The following is a 21,137-nucleotide window of genomic DNA, read 5'->3' on the forward strand; positions in this document are numbered from 1 at the left end:
AAGTATTGTTTGATTGAGAGTTAGATTGTAGCGACCGATTTAACCCTTGTCAAAATGGCGTCGTTGCCGGGGAACGGTGTTTGTTAATTGCTTTTTGATTTCTTGAGTCTAGTTCATCATAAAAAAAAAGCACAAAAAGATTTTTCCCTTTTGGCTACATTTGTAGCCCTGCTATTTAATTGGTTTGGTTAGTGTGTATGCGCAGGTCTAAACAGAGAGAATTAATACCCTTCGATCCAGAAATCGAAAGAACTTTGAAGAGCAATCGTAAATCTCGATTGACGTCATCAAACTCTCAAGGAAAGGAACACAACACACAACAGGTTCCAATGGCAGACATACCGCGCCAACCCAATCGGCCAGCACCACGACCCCTTAAGGAGTTGGGAACTCCTAGGGCGTATAGAGCTTCAAGTGGAATTGCTCCACCCACTACTGAGGCCAATAATTTCGAGATCCGGCCGGCTATGATCACCCTCATCGAGAGAAGGCAGTTTAGTGGTGCCAAGCATGAGAGCCCTTTGGCTCATTTGAACGAATTTGAGAAGTACTGCAATACCATCAAGGTTAATGGGGTGAATCAAGAGTTCGTGAGATTGAAGCTTTTCCCCTTTTCACTTATTGGGAGAGCTCTCGAATGGTTAGAGAAGGAGGTGAAGCCGAACTCTCTACACACTTGGGATGATGTCACGACAGCATTCTTGGGAAGATTTTATTACCAAAAGAAGACGGCCGATGCTAGAGCTTTGATCCAGGGATTTCGGCAAAGGAGTGGGGAGTCAATCTACGAAGCATGGGAAAGGTACAAGGAGTATCAAAGAGAGTGCCCACACCACGGAATCCCAACATATCAAGTTTTACAGATTTTCTATGGAGGATTGAGTCCTCAAGGGAAGACCAGTTTGGATGCGGGAGCAGGTGGCCCCATTATGAACAAAACCGAAGAAGAAGTCATTGATATCATAGAAGATGTGGTACGACACCACATGGATTGGAAAGACGGCGAGCGAGATGTTGTGAACAAGAGTGGAGGAGCGGTCTATTCAGTGGACCACCTCAATGCCATTAGCAACCTGACATCACAAATTACGAACCTCGGGAAGGAGATGTCAGTGATTAAAGCCAAGCTCGATTCCGTGCCATTGCAAGATCTTCCCTCCCAATCTAAGGGGAGAGGTATGAATCCTAATCCTTCCGTTTCTAATATGCCTGTAGGATGTATTTTCTGTGAAAACTGTGGGTCTTATGATCATTATACCAATGCTTGTAATTTTGATCCCTCATATGATCCTAATAATAATGATGGTAATAGATATAATAATGAACAGGTTAATGTTATGTCTTATGATAACGGACCTAGGAATGACAATAATAGATATCTGCCACCTAATCAAAGAGGGAACAATTATAATCAGAGAGGTAATGATTTTGATTATCAAAACCAGTGGGGAAATAGGGGCCAAAGGGACCAAAATTACCAAGGACCCTATAATCAACATGGTGGTTTTGGAAATCAAAACCAATACCAACAGGGTAATCAAATGAATCATAATTCCCAAGGGCAATTCAATCAAGAGGGAAACAGCATTAATAACAGGGGAAACTGGAATAATAATAAGGGGTACTCTAATCAAAATCCCCAACAATCTAATGTGCGTGGTTCCCGAGCTACAAATGATAATTATTATGCTCATGGACCACCACAGAGATCTAGCTTGGAGGAAATGATGGAGTCCCAGGCCAAAATGTTCAACACTTTTATGTCCACCACTGATAAAAAGTTTAGTGAAGTGATGACACATAATAAGATGCTTGAAACCCAGATTTCTCAGTTGGCTAGTGCTATAAAAGATGGGGTTGGAGTTTCAAAACTACCGCCTCAAGGTATTGACCCTAAAAACTCTGTAAATGCTATCACCACTAGGAGTGGAAAGACATTGAGGGGGAGCGATGAAGTAGTACCCCCTAGGAGTCAACCTGTGACTCCACCTATCACTGATAATGTTGTAGGAAGTGAGGTTGAGAGGACCAGAGAAAAAGATAAAATTCATGAGGTCCCAAAGGAATAGGTGGGAGCACAAACCAATGAACCCGACCTATAACATAGACTCCCCTACCCCCAAAAATATGTGAGACATAAGCTAGATGCCCAATTCGGGAAGTTTTTAGAGACCTTGAGAGAAGTCCACCTTTCTATACCATTCACTGATGCTATCAAGCAAATGCCTAACTATGCTAGGTTTTTAAAAGATATATTGAGTGGTAGAAGAAACTGTGAAGGGGTAGAAACTGTTAACCTCACTGAACACTGTAGTGCTATAATAATGAACAAAATGCCTCCTAAGTTAGGAGATCCGGGTAGCTTTTCAATCCCTTGTGCTATAAACAAAATGAATATTGATAATGCTTTCTTTGATCTTGGAGCTAGTGTTAGTCTCATGCCATATTCTGTTTATCAACGATTAAATATAGGATAACTTCTTCCCACTAACATATCCCTTCAATTAGCCGATCGATCGATCAAATTTCCAAAGGGTAAAGTGGAAGATGTTCCCCTAAGGGTGGGGAAGTTTGTCATACCTGTTGACTTTGTGGTCCTAGATATGGATGAGGATGTTCATATACCTATAATTCTAGGACGTCCTTTCCTAGCTACTTCGGGGGCCCTTATTGATGTAAAGGGTGCCAAGATTTCATTGAAAGTAGGAAAGGAGGTTTTAGATTTTGATTTAAATAAAACTATGAAATATCCTTGTTCTAATTCTGATAATTGCATGATGGTTGACACTGTTGATTCCATTGTCTCTGATATGCGTAACGAATTATTCTATACTAATCATGATTTTGAGTTGAATGAGAACAAGGAAAACAGGGACATGGAGGAGCAATTTCTAGATGCATTAGATGTGGCCACTGCAAAGGAGGCTAATGAAGCACCAAAGGTAAAGCTTAAACCCCTTCCAACACATCAAGGAAGGGTTTCCCCTGTGTTTGTAGTACCTAAAAAAGGGGCGGTGACTATTGTCAAGAATAAGAATGGTGAGCTTATCTCCACTACAATGGCAAGAATTGATTATGGGTAACCTGTAATCCATGTGTTGCGTCAAGCTAATGACGTTAAAGAAGCGCTTCCGGGAGGCAACCCGAGACCCAGTCAATGAGGTACTTTTCTCTTTCCCTTTTTGCCTTCTAGGTAGTCTCTCGATGCCTGACATTGAGGACAATGTCTATACTAGCTTGGGGGGGGTGAATGGTTTCCTTGTTGATTTTCCCTTGTTTTTCTTCATATTCCTATAAAAAATAAAAAAAAACGAGTTTCTTTTGGTTTCGTTTTGGTTTGTTTCTATCTAACCTGTGCAAATCTGAAGACTCATGGAGGTAGCATTAGGAGCTTCGCCGCATCTCATGTTGTCTTAGTGTGTTTTCAAGAAGCATTTGGTGAAATCTTTCCCTTTTTCCTTTAGTTTTTTGTTTTTGTGTGCTTAGGATAGTTTAGTTTAGGAAGAAGTTGAATGGTTCGAGGATGTTTGATCGGTTCTAAAGAACCTGGGATCATTGATGTTGATATCAATTGATCGCTTGTTTGTCGATTGGGATTATTATGTGATTTTCATGCCTCTATATGAGCCATTTAGCTTGTTTAGATTACTTAGTTGTTTATATATGCGTGCAATATAGGAAAAGCTTCTGTTATGAGGATGTGTAGTCTAGTTTATATGATTTTCCTTATAGTCTTTTCCTATATTTTTGGATCGTGATAAACTTGTCTAATTGCATAAACTTTTGGAATAATGCTCATATTTGGATTCGAAATGTGAATGAATGTGTATGGAATGTCTATTTCCACTTAAGCCAGTGATGAATACACAGTTTGAGTCTATTGTTGATCAATGTAGACGAGTCTAGGCGAAGGGTAGGGATAGAACACTTTTGTCATGTGAAACTCTATGCCTTTGGGCTGTGGTAAGATGGAGTCGCTTCCCGGTTGTGGATTTGACCCCCTTGATTGGTAGTTGCTTTATTTGTTAGATCCCGTGAGGTTTATTTGTTCTAGCCTTCATCATTCTTGTTGAGTGGCATATTTGGATCCTTGATTACGCATTTTTCGATCTTTGTGTTGACTAGTAGCTCCCGAGACCGACTTGACACTTTTAAGGGAGGAAGAGGGCACCTTTTTCATTTTTCTTATTTTGTTCCTTTTGTTTTGTTACAAATTGATTTTCTTTTTACATCATCTTACTTGCTAACCATGTTGAGCTTTAATTCCATTCTTGTTTAACCGTGTTACAAACCCGATAGCCAATGTTTTACCAACCCTTAGTTGTGAAGCGTTTACCTAGATAGGTTTGTTGAGCTTATTGTTTACTAATCAAGAAATAAAGTTTGATAGTTGGTTTGAGCAGGTGTGAAAGTGAGCTTAATTGTAAAGATGTAATATGAAAATTTGTTTTTGAAAAAAACAAAAGAAGAAAAAAAAAAGAAAAGAAAATCAAAATAAAAAAAAGGGAGAAAAGTCGTCCGAATTGTGAAAAAGGCGAGGACATATGAATAAAAGCTTCGAAGTTTGAAAAAGGTGATTTGAGTGTGTATAACATAGAGAGTTTGGGATGTGTAAAAGTGTGATCAATGTTTATTGTGGAATGTGAATTGCATCTTTTGAACTATTGTTTTTGAGAATTGTGATTCTTGCGCTTCATTTAGGAATTAACCCCATTTTTTAAATTGTTTTCACCTACCTTACCCATTGCCAATACATTACAACCCTTTAAGACCCTTAGACTTTAGAGGTGTTCGGTTCTCAAACGGTGGAGGGAGATACCTTTCAACCCTATGGAAAGATTATGCGTAATCGAGATGTCGGGATACCTTTGTTATTTCCTCAAAATATCACTTTTTTCCGGTTCCTTCGAGGAATCACGAGGGGCCAATTAGGGTGGTGATTTGAAGCAAAAGGGGAGGACGTGGCCGGTTTGGTTGGGTTTAGAGGGAAGCATGACTTCTTTGTTCTCTATGCTTGGTTTAGGTTTTGTTTGCATTTTGATCAACGATACCTTGGATTGTGTGTCTCGTTGCTTGTTTGAGTGAGTTTTCATTCCGTGCATGGTTGTTCTAAGTAGGATCCATTGACTTCATTCCGTGCTAAATTGGATTTATATGTAATGGCAATAGTTTATTTGATCATGTGTGTGTGTGTATCCCATAGTTTTGCTCGAGGACTAGCAAAAGTGTAGCTTGGGGGATTTTGACAAGCGCACATTAGGGCGCGCTTTAAGGCATATAAATGGGTGATTTTGGATGTATTTAGGCCCGTTTTGGTCGTTTATTGCCTTGTTACACTCGTTTCCTTCATATTACGTGCTTCACGGGTTTCGGTCTGTTTTTGGTGTGTTAACAGGTATAGTTGACCAAGTTATGTGGAGTCCCGAACCATTGGTGCGTAATCAGGCTATTATCGATCCTAGTCCACCAAGCTAAGGCTTTGCTGCGGTTCTCAAGGCCTTGAAAGGCAAGTTAAGTACCAGGCAAGGCAGAACAGTTCACAAATATGACACCTGTTCACTATTTTGCTCACAACTTTCGGTATACAAATGATAATGGAGTGATTCTAATTTCATTGGAAAGTAGACTTGAAGAGCTTTCCAACGGTATATTGCACGCCTCAAGCGGAGCTCTGGATAAGAAGTTGTGACTGTTTTAAGAAGACTAAAGTGCTTGCAACCTTCCTGCATATAATGCACGGCCGTGCCAGATTCAGCACGGCCGTGCCAAGCATTAGCACGGCCGTGCCAAGCCAACTTCCATGCCCGTGCCAGTGCCAGATTCAGCACGGCCGTGCCAGATTCAGCACGGTCGTGCCAGGCATTAGCACGGCCGTGCCAGATTCAGCACGGCCGTGCCAGGCCTTAGCACGGCCGTGCTATATATAGCACGACCGTGCCAATTTGAAGAAGAAATCCGGTTTACTTACTGACAAGCTAGTACGGCCGTGCCAAATACAGCACGGCCGTGCTGATCCAGGGTTAACTGCGCGCTTGACTTCTCCGCATTAGAAGACGTATATAAGGCCCAACTTTAAGAGGATTCCAGAGAGAGTTTTACAGATAGTTTTGAGAGCCTTTGTAGAGAGTTATTGGAGAACGTTCTTAGTATTAGATATTCATTAGTTTTCTTAGAGATTATTCTAGCGATTTTAGTTTTCTTGGATTGATTTGAAGCAAGATTTGTGAAGGTTCTTTGTATTATTCATTGACGACGGATATCAAAGTTCTGAACTTTTCCATTGATTCGCATCAATACAATTGGTATTATTCATTCTTGTTTATTAATCAAGCTTTATTATTCCTTAATAAGAATTCATGTTTATATCTATTATGCTTTTGGAATTCATTATTGCTTTGATTATGAATATGTGTGAGTAGTCTCCTAGCTAGGGTTTCGGGATGAAACCCGGCCTAGATAATCTATGTAATTGAGGATTGATTTTGATAAACGGATTGTGATTAAATTGATTATATGCGATTGCATGTTAATTCATTATAATAGGAGTAGCTAACCTAGAATCTTGAATTTGATTGCATGATATTCTTGATTTGAACAAGAGATTGTGAATTGAGTATTTCATTATTGAATGTGGTTTGATTATGTATCGAGTAATGTTAAGTGCATGAGAAATCCAAGCTTAGTATTGCCCGTTGTCTTCCTATCACATGATATTGATCAGACTTATAGTCTTTGCATATCCCGTTTGTCTCTGTGATTCCTTGTTGCTTAGTTACCAATGGTTAGGCGGATTCCCGTTCTCCCTAGTGTCTTAGTTTATTGATTTATTCCATCTTATTAGTAGTATTTTAGAACACCATTTTCCATTGATTTCGAACTAGCTTAGATTTAAGATTGATTTGCAATTACTCTCGTTCCTCGTGGACCAAACCTTTATTTGCCATTGTACTTGGTTATAGGGTGTTCGTATAAGTATTTTTTGATTGAGAGTTAGATTGTAGCGACCGATTTAACCCTTGTCAGGCCTCTACTCGATTCTTATAGTGAAAAATGATTCTTGCGGTCTCAAAGGCATACAAACAAAATATTCAATTCGCTCCAAACTATCATTAAGTTACATTGGTTGAATATTAATGCAATATATAATTCTAAAATATTTTTGATCACTTGATTAAACAATAAGGTTAAAAAGGATCCTAAATCGGTTGTCCAAATTATCTTATTAGGCGTGGTTTTCAATTACATATTCCCTTTAACATGCAATATAGTGATCAATAAATATAATAAAATAAGCATTAATATTAGAAGCAATTTAACAATAATAGCGTTAGTCAAATCGAATAATAAATAAACCTAATCATGATACTAGCAATATAAAAATAAAATAAGTAATTAAATGAATTAATTACTCACATTCCACGCGTTCGTTTAAATTGCTACATCATGAATAAATTGTTAGTAATTTCAATAAAAAATATAAATCAAATGGAAATTAAATTAAATTAAATAAAAAGTAGAGTTGATTTGGTCCAAACCCTCAGTTATGTGTACCTTTCACGCTTTGGTTTAAGGACGGAACCTCGGGTTAAGTATAGACTCCTTGGAGTGCTTAGGCGAAGAATGATGTAATTAGTAATATAGGTGTGAAGCTTAGAATATGAAAAAAAGAGAAGAGAATGATTTTTGGTGTAAAAGAGAGAAAGAGAGAAGGATTTGATGTCCCGAACAGCAGAAATGAGGGGGATATTTATAGGGAAAATGAGTGGAGGGAACACGCGAAACCCTAAAAAGATAAAAACCCTAAAAAATAACACCGTGACACGACAAAGAGCACCGTGACACGGCAAAGAGCACCGTGACACGGAAAAGAGCACCGTGACACGGTGCCTGGCACTGTTATACAGGGAAAATTCCCGTGACACGGTGGACAACTGGAGTGATGCGGGACAAATTTGACCTACAGGAAGTGAAAATGCGTGAAGGGTTTATGTGGAAAAGACACGAGAAAATTCCATGACACGACACACGTACCATGACACGGCACACGTACCGTGACACGACACACGTACCGTGACACGGTAGTGTCCACCGCGGCACGGTACAATTCACCGTGTCAGGGTATGGGAAAACGCGGAAATTACACGGAAAAAGCACCGTGACACGGTGTTCAGTATCGTGTCACAGCAACAGGTACCGTGCCACAGTGGAATTTGACGCAAAAAAGCTTTGAAAATAGAACCGTGACACGATGTTCAGTATCGTGACACGGTGCCATGCACCGTCAGACGAGGCACACTCCCGTGACATGGTGCTTTTGCACTGTGCGTGGTGATTCCAGTTTTTTACCCATTATTAAAATCATCATAACTTTTGATCCGTAACTTGGAATAAGTCATATAATATATCATTGGAAATCTTATCAAGTATAATTTCGAACCCAATTAGAATCAGGTCAAAATGATCTGTAGATTTTAAGATATGGCCGTTTTAGAGAAAGGGTGTCGGTTTTAGGCCGAGTTTAGTGTTTTGCTCATATCTTTTTCGTTAGAGCTCGAAATTGGGCTTATGATATATGGTTGGAAAGATTATTTCAAGTCCTATCTAACCAAATAATAATTGGATCAAAATTATATATCCATAAAATCAGTTCAGCTTGGTTTTGTGATGTGGACACGAAAAGTGGATAACAAGTTATGGTTTAGGGAAATGAGCTAGGAAATGGATTTATTTATGAAATGTATTGGATAGAACATGTATTTAAGCACTCAAAATATTAAATACTTAACTCGACCAATAACGGCGGTGAAATGTGTTCATCATCGGGTTTGGTTTTGGGGAGACATTTTTAGGTGTCTACCAGAAGGAGTATGACAATCCACCCTTGGAAACTTTGCCAGAGGTGAAAATCCAACTTGAAAAAATAGTCTTCGAAGAAGATGCGCGACAATCCACATTTGTAAATATTTTCTGTTGGGGATGACATTCTAATTTTTGAAAAATTGTCGTATAAGTGATGCGCTTGCTTTTGAACCGAGGCCTTGGTTCTTGTAATGAGCCAATGTTTAGGCGCTTAAGATAAGTGAGACGTTCGTCGTCAGATCAATCACTTACTGTCATTGTAATCGAGCCGACTATTAATTATGTCAATTTTCTTATAGGGGCTAACTAGCATACCAAGGAACCCGAAATTGCTGCATGAGGTCCTCATAATATAATATGGGGGCCACGCATCTCGCCGCTGCACCAGCGTTTGCCAGAACATATTGTTGCTGCGTTCTCGCTCTGTTGCCAGGCGACAACCTTGTCGTCTGGCGCTGGAGTCAGGTTTATATTCGCGGTTTTTCGAAAAAAAATCCAAGAATGTTCTTGTTCGCTGGAATGTACCTGCATTTATATTTTGGACTATAGGACTTTTCTCATCTTTTAATTATCTTAGTGGTTGACCTAAGGCTTTAACTCATTAAGACTTAATGTGTTTCAAACATATATGACTTTCCATGACTTGAGTCAAAGTGTTTGACACATGTGACTTGACATGACTCAAGGTACAGACATGTGTGTGCATTATAGTGTGATCGTGCGACTCAAAAAAGCAAAAATTTTCCATCATATTTGTGGAGGGTACCGACTTTCTCCCGAAAAAGAAAGACATAAACAAGAATCGAAGTAAAGTGTTACGATGCATGTTGAATTAGCTTAAACAAATATATGCGTTCGATGCTATCTCTCAAGGTGTAAGGATTAATTTATCCTGAACTATCTATGATGAAAATATTTAGGTAACTTAGGAATAGAGGCTAAGCACTTCATACTTCGTTATGCAATGATAAGTGATTTTGAGTAATGTTGATATGACAAGGCATGCTTCAACGTTGTGTTAAGATTTCATGACAAAGGATTCCTAAGGAAAGTATATTTGGTCATATATCTGTGATGTGTGTGAAAGTAACACTAAGGTTAGACTGCAAAGGCTAACGGTGGAAAAGTATTTTGAGAAGAGTCAAAAGATGGTGACTCTTAGGCTAGGTAAGCTAACAATGTAGGGATCAAGCCCCTAATTCTAGCTCTAAGTAGATAGGGATGAGCATAGGGGATCCCTTGATATGATCATGGTGTGAGTGTGTGAATGCGAATATGAATGCATTTTATTACGGCCACACCTCATTGTGAGGTTGCCTACGTATCCGTTTGGAATCAGGCCGAACGTAGCTCTAGCCGAACCTCGCACAAGTGTGTGTATACCTTAAAAAGGTCTTTTTATGGGTTGTAACGTGGTTAGGCTAAAAGTTGAAGAAGAAGGGGATAAAATGCTCAAGACCCTAGATAAGCCCCCAAGGTGTGCAAGTTTGCTTTTGAATATTTGTATTTTCATGCTTGAGGTTTCTCAATTTTAAACTCTCTTTTGTTTATATTTTTTACTCTCTTTCTTTTATCGCTTTTGTATTTTATTTTTATTTTGAACCTTTATTTAATAAGTGTGGGCAACCCTGATCATGCGGTCTATCACTCACTTGGCATTCATGTTTCTCAGGCACGGTACCGAGCACTCGATAAGAAACGAACGCAATCCAAGATGTGTTCTTATCAAAGATATTTTCATATCAGAGACATTGGAACAATTTCCCTTTTGTACACTTTTATTTATTTTTTATTGATTTTTTTTATTAATTTTGATCTTTTGAAATCACTCAAGCTTTTTAAAATTGTATAAGTTGCACATTATCCCATCCCAAGGTTAGGTAGATGTGGGTTGAAGAAAGAAAGGTCTATCGTTAGACGAGGCTCAAAGTGGTTTATCAAAAAAGGATTGTATATTTGAAAGGGTGAAGATGATATGATAGGCTACAAGGGGTGCCTCTAATCATGGGTATACCTTGTGCTTAGTTCGGCATGGATTATTATTATTATTTTTTTTTTTTTGTGGCAATGCAATGGTCATATGCAAGGGATAAAATGCTCATTTTATTGAAAGTGGAAAGGGTAAAGAAAAACCTATGAAATAAATATAAGTAAGACAAAGGGTGCCTATGCTAGACTTATTGGGGAAGGGTTTGAAAAAAGAAGAACAAAGCATGAAATCTTAGTAAGAAGCTAGCCTTGTGTTTTGTTTCATCATTACTTAGTTTTATTGTCAATCACACGACTCAAACTTGATTTAACATGCATAGATGGGAAGAGAACATGGAAGAGAATATAAATGGAATGGACCTTCAACTCTACTGACGGAAAAACGACTCATGCTTGAACCTAAGACATGGTCATGGTGACATATAAAAAGTGTGTGCTAAGACTAGTGAGTGTAGGTGACATGTTAAAACTTGTGTCATGACCATGTAACTAGATTATGTGACTAGACTCAAGCAAAGACTAAGTTAAGACCTCACGTATATGCATTAAACTGGACAGGCTATTGGTATTTTAGTAATAACTTTTGATCCGTGACTCTGATTGGGACAAAACCAACCCCTAACGAAAGATAAAACTTGGGGCTACAGATCCATAGTTTTACGACTCCGAGTTCTTCCTAGAACTCCGGCTATGACCAAAATAAGTTGACGCTTGTGCAGTATACGAGAATAAAAATCTGGGTTGACTTAAAGGAAATATGACTCGATTTTAAGTTTATTCATTAGTTCAAATAAATTAATTAATTAATTAAGCAAAGCACTTTAGTCACTAGTTGGTTTATTAAGACTTATTTACTAACACTAGTCAAACCAAACGGTTAGTTTAGTCACATAATAAGTATGCACAAGTAAGAGATGCACAAGTAGTCAAGTAGTCACAACAGTTTGGTGGATTCACATTCTCGGATGCAAACTTCGCTGCCATGAGCGTTCGATTGGGTAGATAGAGCATAAATTCCGAGAGGGTTATGTCCATATGTAGAACACATATGAGTTTTAAAAAATAGGAAAAAACTCAATAAGGAAGTAAAAACCGAGCAAACAGTACTAGAAAACTAGTCGAAACAAGAAGGTAAATTTCTCGCTCGAAAGTAGAAGAATTTGGCGCGAGAAAATAACGTCGTCGCCAGAAGCTGGCACAGTCACCAGGCGACAGCGCCATCATTTGGCGCTAACGCTGTTTTTTCAGCGCTAATTCCTACATGCCTCAGCAGCTTTTTATTCTTGAATTTTCCAGTTTTTTCGTAGCATTATTTCGATTTTAGTTGTGAAATATATTTCCCTAAATTCCTACGTGTAAAAATCCTATGTTTTTTACTCATTATGGATGGTCTTTCCAATGCGAACCTTTTTATGCTTATGCCAATAATGTCATAAAAATTACGCACATGAAATACTTAGAACTTTTCGAGTATCATCCACTCATTATAAATCATTGCCAAAATTAATTTCAGGAATTAAAATATAAATCCTCCCCAGTGGAGTCCCCAAAAAGTTGTAGGGAATATTTAAGGCCATCCCACACTTGAGCCCCATTGTGATCATACCCTTAAGTATGGTGGTGTCCAAAGGGAAGGAAGCTAGAGTAAAAGAGTCGCTAACAACTTTAGGAACTTGTAAACCGTTCACAGGTTGAATGTTACACCCCTTAACGATCCAGAAGATCGTTAACTCCAATAGGTCAGGAACCATGAGTCGAAGTTTGGGGATAAAGGTACAAATCCAAAGTAAAAGAGACTGAACCTGCCCTAATAATAGGCCTCTACTTTATTCTTTTCGTATTCATGTACGCTTTCTGACTAACATACAATAAATAGGTTTACCCAAAACCTGTATAATCTATGTTGGTTGAATATTAATGCACAAAAAAAATCTATTATTGGCGATCACTTGAATTATAATCATTTTAACCTAAAAAAAATTATTAATTATCTTATTAAACGTAATTACAAGTACAAATTCTTTTTAAACATGCATAAAAAGTGTGATTAAGCAATAACAAATTAATATATCAACCACCATAATAATCACAAATTAAACGTAAATTATCTGTCAATTAACAAATAACATGAAATAATTCATAAATTAACAAATTATACAAACAATTCATAAATTAACAAATTACGTAAAACAATTCGTAAATTAACAAATTATGTGAAACAATTCGCTAATTAAAAAATTATGTTAAATTATATAATTCGACATAACAATTATTATAATTATCATAATCATGTTAAAGCATAATTTTATTAGCAAGATACTAGTCATGATATTAACAAGATTAATAACAGATCCTATCATGTCACTAAACAATAAAAATCAAAGTTGTAACCCTAACATGATAATAGGAAAGAAATAGGAAACATCCTAATAATCATACTTGGTATTAGAAATTTTAGTCATGGATTTTTCACCATATACTACTGAGTTTTAATCTAATTCACCATATACCACCAAAAACTTTCTAATTCACCATGTACCACTCAATTTCTTTATATTACCACAAAATACCTTTTTTGGTAACTGCCGTTAGTTTGTTGTTAATCTGCCGTTTGGGGTTATTTACTAATTCACCATATACCATTAAGTAAAAATTTATTTCATTGTATACAATTAATTTAAAAGTAATTTCACCATATACCCAAAATTTCCATTGGATACTTTTTTTTATAAAAAAAAGTATATAAACGTAGTACTTGAGGGATTAAAGTAGCAATTCACACTTCTAAAAGCATTTGCAAAGATGTCCACACACTAAAAATAATAATCATCATCTTACAATTTTCCGTACGTAAGAGTGCCAAACAAAGCTTGCTGTTGTGGTACGAAGTTTGCAATAAGGAGCTTTGATTTGGCAAAAAATCCACAAAGGCTGTACTATGAGTTTGATGTATGTGAGACATTCAAATGGTGCAAGAGTAATGCCGAGAAATATTTCCTTTCGTTTTATCCACAAAAGGTTGTACTATGAGAAGTCTGCAAAAAAAAAGAAAAATCTCTAGGTTCAAGTCTTTGAGTGTGAATGACTTTTAGACCATGCTTGCAAGGTATCCCTAATCCTTGCCATTTCCCACACCCACAGCTCATATTCAATTCCCTAGTGTGACAAGGAACTTGACACGGCCACCCCTGACTTCAAACTCTCGACCTCCACTTGACAGAGCTTAGACTCATCACTCCTTATCTCTAAAACCCTTTTAACAATATCTGTCAGTTCAGTAGGTTCCTTGTAAATTGCATTATCAAACCTAGAACCTATCCTTTTCATGCACCAATTTCTTACATTTGAGTAATTCCAAAAAAAAAAAAACATACACACACACACACACACAAAAAAAAAAACAAACATGGTCTTAGGGTATATGGTGAAATAACTTTCAAATTAATAGTATATGGTGAAATAACTTTTAACTTAATAGTATATGGTGAATTAGTAAATTATCCCAAACGGTAGATTAACGACAAACTAACAACACTTATCAAAAAAGGCATTTTGTGGTAATGTACAGGAACTGAGTGGTACATGGTGAATTAGAAAGTTTTTGGTGGTATATGGTGAATTAAGTTAAAACTCGGTGGTATATGGTGAAAAATCCGTTTTAGTTATTACCCTAAGCATGATACTAGGAAGATCAAAACACCCTAACATGATACTAGGAATCAATAAAATAATCTAAGCATGATTTCTATATCAAAAGATCAATAAAGTAATTAAATTACTTATTTGGATGACTCATATCTCTTTCTAATAACAAAATACACACGTTAATAACTTCAAGGAAAATAATAATCAAACAATTAAATTAAATAATTGAAATAGAAATTTAGGACCAAACCTTCAGAAATATCAAACCTTTCATGTCTAGGGCGAAGGCAACTTCGAACTTGACTAGGTGTGTCTAGAGCTAATGTATGAGGAATCTTGAGAGAGGGAAGGTTTAGAAAAAGAAGAGAGAAGGAAAGATTCTAGCTTTTAGAGAGAGAATAGAGAGAGACGATGGTTGTTAATGATTAAAAATGGGTAGATACGACCCCTGTTTATAAGAAAATATTCCGAAAACCGATATAAAAGAGATCGAATACCACATAGGATAAAATTCCTCCTGTCACCAGACGACAAGCTCATCGCCTGGCGCTGTTCGCCAGACGCTGCCTGCAGTGCCAAGCGACAGAGTTTGTCGTTGGCGCTAAAATAGTTTTTTACGGATTTTTTTTATCATATCTTTTGACCTAGAAGTACAAATAAGGCATATAATATGTCGTTGGAAAGACCATGAAGATACTTTCCAACCCAATTAGAATCAGATCAAAATATTTTGTAGATAAATATATATGGCCGAAATAGTGGAAGGGTTTCAGTTTTAGATAGAGTTTCATATTCCATTCATATCTTTTTCGTTATAGCTCAGAATTAATATTATAATAAATCATTAGAAAGACAATTTCAAGATCTATCCAAACATATATGATTGTATAAAGATGCGAGGCACAAAAATAATATATGACTATCTTTGAACATCTTCAAATTCGAATAGAATTAGGACTTATGAAGGAAAGTTTTATTACTCAATTTCAAACTCTTTAATTTAATCTTTTCAAAAAGGATAATTAAGATCTTTCAGAAACTTATGGAAGTTTCTAATTTTCCTAATTAGTTTAGGAATAGGATTAAACCTTTGGACCCTCCACATGATCATTGGGTATAGGTAAAATCTGGTTTGAGCCCAGTTTAGTATTTTGGCCATAACTTCCTCATTATTCATCGGAATTGGGCTTATAATTATAATATATCGTTGGAAAGGTTTTTTCAAGCCCCATCCAACTACACTATTATTGGACCCATGTCTTGGACCAAACTAAACTGGAATGCACTTTTTTCATAAAATAGATCAGGTTTTCGAAAACAGAAAGAAAGGTTTTTTTTTTTTTTTAATAAAACTATTGCATCACTAGACTTTTCACACTTTCACTTCATTCAACAATCATTCGACGTGAAATATATTCATCACTGGGTTTGGTTTTGGGGAGACACAATTGGGTGTCTACAATAGCTCTTTGGGCTTCCTTTTTGCCTACACATAGAAGAGCTCGACCTTTAGGTACCCTTTTGTGAAACTTGTCATTAATGAGCACATATTGGGAAGCCAAAAGTCTTAAGGCTCGTTTTTTTTTTTCAACATGGGGTGGTTATCTCCATTTGTGACATAATTGAGGATGTCTGTATACCAAGGTTCTTCCTCCTCTTCTTCTTCCTGGGTTACTTTGTCATCCTATATTGCTTGGATATAAGCCGGTTTATGCCTCTTTTCTATTTTTAAGGGAATTTACTCAATTTTTGTAGGAATCCTAACCATTGAGGCTGATCTTGCCAAGGCATCAGCAAATTGATTTTCCTCCTTAGGTAGATATGTGTATTCTACCTTTTTCAATTGGGTTGTGAGAGTTTCTAGGTAGGTTTGGTAAGGGGCCAAGCTTTCACTCCTTACTTTCCATCTCTTGGAAATTTGATTGATGATTAATGAATAATCCCCAAAAATTCAAAGTTTCTTTACTCCCAACGCCAATGCTATTTCAAGGTCTACCACACATGCTTCGTATTCTGCAGCGTTGTTGGTAACTTCGAAATCTAGCTTTATGGAGATTGGAACATGTTCTTCTTCAGGTGATACCAATAGTACTCCTACACCACATCCCTTTAGGTTTGAGGCTCCGTCGAAGTAGAGAGTCCAAGTATCATCTTCTGTGACCATCAAGTCTTCGTCTGGAAAATCATTCTCATGTATAGGCGTGTAATCTTCTATTGGAAAATCTGCTAAGCAATCTGAAACCACGGATCCTTTAATAGCCTTTTGGGGCATATATCTTACATCAAATTGGGTAAGTTGGCTATCCATCTTGATATTCGCCTAATTAGTGTAGATCTCTCGAAACGATACTTGAGCGGATCCATTCGAGATACTACAAAGACCGTATGAACGAGCATGTAATGTCTTAACTTGGTTGTGGCCCATACCAATGCGAGGCACAATTTCTCAAGTGGTGTATAGCGTATTTCATACTCGAGCATCTTTTACTTAGATAGTAGATGGCGTTCTCCTTTCTTTCTACTTCTTGTGCGAGCATAGCCCCCATTGTCTCTTTGATGACTGTTAAGTACAACCTAAGAAGGAATCCTGGGAGTGCTAGTGCTAATACAAGAGGATTATCGAGGTAGGATTTGATATTCTGAAAGGCTTTTTGACACTCATTGTCCCATATTACCGGCACGTTCTTTTTAAGTTTTTTGAATATTGGTTCACATATTGTTGTCAATTTAGATATGAACCTACTTATGTATTGCATCCGGCTAATAAATCCCCGAATTTGCTTTTCGGTTTTGGGCGGTGGCATTGACATGATTGCTTTGATCTTGGTTGGGTCTATCTCTATTCCTCTATAGCTAATGATGTATCCCAAGAGTTTTCATAAGCTGACTCCAAAAGCACACTTGGATGGTTTCAACCTCATATTGTATTTTCTTAACCTTTAAAAGTATTAACTTAGAGCTACCAAATTCCCTAGTCGATCCTTTGATTTCACAATCATGTCATTGACAAGGGAATAAACGCGTCGTCAATTGTCTATCCCTAGATCAAATACAATTTATACAACCTAAACAAACCTAATACGAGTATAGGCAAGCATAGGGGTCGAACCACAGAGAACGGTAAACACCACCAAATGTTATCGACAATTAAGCTAGTCCGGAATAGGAGATAAATAAACTAAAGTCTAAAGATGCTAAAACAAGAAATAAAACATTAAGGCACCAAGGGAAATGGGTAGGTGAAGTTGACGCTTGACCATACAATAACAAAGTAGCATATCAATGGTAAACTAAACATGCATGAATACCGAAGTAAAGGGTCCAATCTAGCCGCCTTCCGGGGTCAATTGGCTTCTCCTAACATAGCCTCTATGTTTCCACATTAGAACCATATAGTAGGAGGTACTATTAAATAACAATCGATAGTAATGAATCTCAACTAAGTCAACTTCCGTTACTTGTTAGTAAAGACTCATCTTTGATCAACTAACAATGTGCACTTGCAAGAAAGACCAAAGAATATCAAGCATGCAAAGACTTTAATGACCATTAACATAACCCCAACATTAAAAGCATGAACAATTAGCAACTACACCATCCCCACACCCTTGGCTAGATGACTACTCACAAATCATATTGAAAACAATATCAATCATCAAATCAATAAGCATCAACATGATTAATAAGCAAAGAAGAAAAATAAAAGCAAATAAGCAAAATAAAAAAACAAAGGTAAAGAGAAAGAGTAAGAGATTGCTCATTAATTGAAGATGAAGGTCTACAAAGGATTGAACAAGCTCCTTCTTCAAAATCCAAGTTCATTAACGAAGAAAACCACACTTTCTCTCTCTACTAATGAAGACTAATCCTAACCTAACCTAAAACTAAAACTAATTAGAGAGAGGAATAGATAGTTCTTCAATGTTCTTCTAATTACCCCAAAAAAAACCCATTTCGAATTTTTTAAAAAAATCATTTTCGATTTTTTATTTTCACAAAAAAATTAAATAAAAAACAACAACAAAATCAAAAAGGAAAAAATAAAAATTAATTATTAAAGGTGGCGTCTGCCAGGGCTGCCACACCCACTGGACTGGCGCCTGGCAGGGCCGCCTCACCCAGTGGAGTGGCGTCTGCCCAAGACGCCAGTCTGGTGGTCTGGGCGTCTGGGCTGGACGCCACTCTGGTGGTCTGGGCGTCTAGCCTGGACGCCACTCTGGTGGTTCTGGCGTCCGGCTTGGACGTCCAGGCTACGGTTTGGGCGTCCACCCTAGGCGCCGTAGCCACTACGACGGTAAACCGTGAATTTTAGCGGTCACTTACCTCGTTTTCCGTCGACGACGACGTACCTCCGGCGTCCCCCGCATCTCCGGCCTGCCATCCGGTCTCCCCCGACGAGCCAGTACGGCTCCACATTTTTTACACCGAGATTATCTCAATTTTAGCAAAAGGGCATAATGGTCAAATCATAACATATTTGTGGGCTTTATATGGTAAATTGCGGGCGATGTTTAGCGTTTCACTTATTATAAGGTGGAAACCGCTACTTCAAGTAGCGGTTTTCCTATCTAATCCGCTTTTTAAAGTAGCAGTTTGTGATAAAACTGGATAAATTTTTTTTAATCAATTGAACTGCTGACATGGACAGTATATTTGGAAATTGAAATTTATAAAAAGTGGTTGTATTCTATGTTACATGGACTAGGGTACGTGTGTGGACACAGACACATGTCTGAGTGTCCGATTCGTTAATTTCCAAAATTTTAGGAGATGGGGATTATGTCCTATATTTTGACACAGGTACGGGGGCACAACATTTTCATTTTTTGCAAAAAATTACATTACAAAATATTTAAATATTTCATTAATATTCAAAAAATTTATACCATATAATCCTAAACTATGACAATAACACTTATTATTTGGTTTTTTTTTTTTAAAAAAAAAAAAGATAAAGATGAAGTACTTAAGTAACTCAGTAACTCACTGTAAGAAATTAAATAAAGGAGTAAAAAAGTGATGGACACAACTGTTACAACAGTAAAAAGGGATTTAAAAAAAAATAAAAAAAACCAATGAAAGGGAGGAATACAGCTATAAAGCACTATCTCTTTGACTTTCTGATTTTTTTTTGTATTGTCTTTCTTCTTCAACCTCTCGCTCCCTCAAATTTCTTACTTATCCATAGCTATATTTATCCTTTGCTTGAAAAATTAGGCATTTAAAAAAAAAAAAATCAGCTCTATTTCTCCCCTTCCCCTCTCTCTGAAGTGTCCGAGTACAGATTGCCGAATCTGACACGAATTTCGTGTCCGAACCCGCGTCGTGTCGTGTCGACACGGACACTCCGGCATTTCAGCTGAGTCCGGTGAACATAGGCTGTATTTATGGAATTGCAATTTATTAGAGCATTATTAAGGGAAAGTACTCAAAATAAAAGGGTAGAGTTGTTTTTCATAAAAATTCAGTTTGTATAATTTATTATATTTCCAAATTTTTTCAAATTTGAAAAGATTTTAGGAAAATTTTTATTTTAATGGTCCTAACTTTAGGCCAATTTCTATAAACAATCCCACCCTCTAATTATCTCATAATGGACCCAACTTTGGGCGACTTTTTCCCAAAACAATCCTTGGCTTCAAATGACCGGGTTAACCAGTTACTAGTGCCATGTGTTGCATTTTTATTGAGCTTTTTTAAACTTTTCTTATAATTTATCTCCTCTCTCACTCTCAACCTTCATCAGCTCCACCCTCACTGCTAGTCCATCACAAACTAGCCTTCATGCAGTTCCACCACCCACACCATCATTGGAAACCCTAACCCATTTGCCACAACAACTAGCTTCAGACCCGCAACCACTTTTCCATATCTTATGCCAATCCCAAACCCATTTTCCGGGTTCACTGCCATTTTCCAGCGTGGTTGGCGTAATGGAGAGAGAAAAAGAATGTGGTGGTCGACGTGGCTGGGTGGCCTGTCAGGGTTCACACAGGGCAAGAGGAGAGAGAGAGAGAGAGGGTGTTGCTTGTGGTGAAGAGTTAAAGGAGAGAGGTGGTGTTCATGGTGGTTTTACAGGGGTGGTGGATGGTTTTCCATGAAAAAAAAAAGAGAAAAAGGTAGTGGTTTCGTGAGGCTTGGGTGGTTGGGTATGGTAGCCTATGTAGGTGGCTAGAGGACTAGGTGGTCAGGCAGGCGCTGGTTGGGCAAGCAATGAGGTTGGTGAAAGGGAGGACTTGGAGGAGGTGCGTGGAGAGAGGATGATGGAGGTCTTTTTATCAAATAAAGATACAAAAAATAGTGCCCAATAAAAATGCAACACGTGGCACCTCTAACCGATTAAACTAGTTACAACAGGTTAGGGTTCGTTTTAGGAAAAATCCCCTTAACTTGGGTCGGTTGTGTAATAATCAAAAGGTGGGACTATCCCCTAAGTTGGGTCGGTTGTGTAATAATCAAAAGGTGGGACTATCTATAGCACATGATCTAAAGTTAGAATTGTTAAAATCAATTTTTCCAATATTTATTCTTAAACAATTAATGGAAAATTTCAAAATTTTCCTTCCATTTCCCTAACCACCTACTAGGCTACAAATGTTATCCAAAACAATAGAAACTGCCCCCCTCCCTTTCCCTTCTTTTTT

Source organism: Chenopodium quinoa, unplaced genomic scaffold, assembly GCF_001683475.1.
Source record: "Chenopodium quinoa cultivar QQ74 unplaced genomic scaffold, ASM168347v1, whole genome shotgun sequence".
Classification (NCBI taxonomy): Eukaryota; Viridiplantae; Streptophyta; class Magnoliopsida; order Caryophyllales; family Amaranthaceae; genus Chenopodium; species Chenopodium quinoa.